At 36.0% G+C, this 2,489-nt stretch overlaps 1 non-coding gene across 1 annotated transcript; it reads right to left on the bottom strand.

Annotated features, from left to right (window-relative positions):
* Window positions 1-882: 882 nt before the first annotated feature.
* Window positions 883-1,015, bottom strand: LOC126023175 (small nucleolar RNA SNORA51). The gene has a single exon (XR_007500380.1). It is a non-coding gene; the product is annotated as a small nucleolar RNA SNORA51 (small nucleolar RNA).
* Window positions 1,016-2,489: the final 1,474 nt, after the last annotated feature.

Genomic DNA, 2,489 nt, shown 5'->3' with positions numbered 1-2,489 from the left:
AGTATTAATTTAGGCTCTCTATTAATGTAGCTATTTCTTCCCTCCATTCATTTATTCATTCTGGAAATAGTCCTGTTTCACCGTTATATCTGTATCTATGTGTTGATGAGAAAGTTGTGAAGAAGGGAGAAGAAGCGATTTACAAATAGACACATTCAAAGGACACGTGCTGAGAGATTATGATAAGTCATGTTTGAGAAAAGAACAGATTTCAGTGATAAAGAGAAGCTGGCCTAAGTGTGGGTCTATTTTTGATGAGGTGACCAGACAAAAGCTGTTTCTGAGAAAATTAAAATTGAACTGAGCTAAAAAGGGTAAACACTGGAGTTCTGTGAAAAAGTAATCTTTCCCATCACAATTTAGCTTTGTGAACTCTATATGCATATGAAGGTCATCATTGGTAAATGTTTCATTGGCAAAGGATTTACAGAACAAGTCCAGCCTCAGTCCCCACCCACATGCCAGTAGACTTAACATGAGTCCATTTATCAATGAGGGTATGATGATGAGGCACAAGCTTACTAAATCGCTATGTGACAAATCACCTCTTAAAACTGGGACTAACACAGATCAGTGAGTCCTTTGAAGGCAGAAACTGAAATATAATTCAAAAAATTACGGCCAATTAAGTGCTATTACGGTTCCCCAAATTTTGGGAGTATCTGAAAACAAGCAATTGTGTGTGCGTGTATGTGTTTTAATAAATAAATTTAACTGGGGTCAGAGTGATAGTGTAGCAAATAGGACACTTATCTTGTACATAGCCAACTTGGATTTAATCCCTAACACTCTATGTGGTCCCCTAAATCTGCCAGGAATGACCCCTGAGTGCAGAGCCTGGAGTAAGTCCGAGCACTGCTGGGTATGGCCCATTATTATTTTTTTTGTCCCCCAATTCACAATATAGACCAGGCAAAGGGCCTGTGTTGAGGTGTATATAAGGTGCATTTACTGTTCCTCCTCTTTCTATACAGTCAGTGTAAAGAACACAGCCTGTGGTAAGAATTGGAAGGCCTGGCCCATTATTTTTTTTTTAAACAAATTAATTAAGTCAACTGATCATTGAATTATTGAAAAATGTAATGCTCTTCCAAAATCACTGCCTGTTTGGTGGAAACAAATGTTGATTTTACTATATATATTTACAACTTAAAAATCACTTTTAGAATCTTCTATAATTTTGTCTCTATTAGTCTTGTTCCATGTCTAGGTGGAGGCACCATACAAAGATAAGCACACTACATAAAAATGATTATTTTAAAAATATGTAAAGTCCCTAGAGCCCTTTGATATATTTGCTATTTCTCAAATGTAACAATAAATATAGAAGGTAGGGCATTTCTTGCACACAGTCACCTGCCTTCAATCCCTGGTATACCATATGCTCTCCCAGATACTACCAGGAATAATTCCTGAGTATAAAAGCCAAAATCCCCCAAATAAAATAAAATAATAACATAAAATAAAATAGTTGATTTATACTTATCTTCACACAATGGCAAGACAGGAGTGTACACACATTTAGGACTTCTATATCTTAAAGGAACATAGGCCACTTGTTCTAGATTCTAGAATCTAGAAGGAGAGAACATGGAGTGAGCAGACTATGAGATGCTGGGGATGTTCTCCGTATGATCAAGTCTTCAAAGTAGTGACTTGTATGTATCTGTATTTATGGAGTATATCCTGGTAGGTTATTTTTTTTTTATTTTTTGCTTACTTTCACATTATTCTCTTGAGTATTGCCCTTAAAAAATCCATTTTAGATCTATGTTTATAGCATACATTTCTAAACTTTCCACTGGTGAGTATCTAACATATAGAAATTCTTAGAAAAACATGATTACATGTTTCATGACTGAAATGAAAATCTTTCAATGGTTCATTCACTGTTGCTAGCTAAATTTTGTAAGAAAATTTACAAATAAAAGTATTAGAAGAACACATCCTAAGAAACTGTGGTGAGTATTGAGTGGTTGAGGTACAAAATTCAGTGATCAAGAGAAGCTGGTCTAAGTGTAGCTTTTTCTTTCAGATGGGTGACCTGACTAAAGCTCTCTTTGAGGATATTAAGTATTTTTTTTTATTTTATTGACACAATCATGATCTACAGAGTCCTTCATAGTTGAATTTCAGATAAACACCACCAGTGTCAACTTCCTTCCATTAATGGACTCAGTATATCCTATACCATGATTCTTTGCCCTCTGGCCTGCCATTATAACAGGCCCCCTTGAAGTTTAGATTTTAAAGTTTAAGTCCCTTGATTCTATTATTGTTAATTTTGCCTTGGAATTTTAGTTCTGTCCTTATATGTTTCCCCATAAATGCATTCAAGACCACTTGACCCTGGCCTCTAGCCTTTCTTTATTACTTTCTTTTTAGTTTTTGTTTTTGTTTTTGTTTTTGGACCACACCTGGTGACGCTCAGGGGTTACTCCTGGCTATGCGCTCAGAAGTCGCTCCTGGCTTGGGGGACCATATGGGAC

This window comes from Suncus etruscus, chromosome 11, assembly GCF_024139225.1.
Source record: "Suncus etruscus isolate mSunEtr1 chromosome 11, mSunEtr1.pri.cur, whole genome shotgun sequence".
Taxonomy (NCBI): Eukaryota; Metazoa; Chordata; class Mammalia; order Eulipotyphla; family Soricidae; genus Suncus; species Suncus etruscus.
Note: the sequence above shows the minus strand (reverse complement) of the source record. Positions and strands in the feature narration are given on the sequence as shown.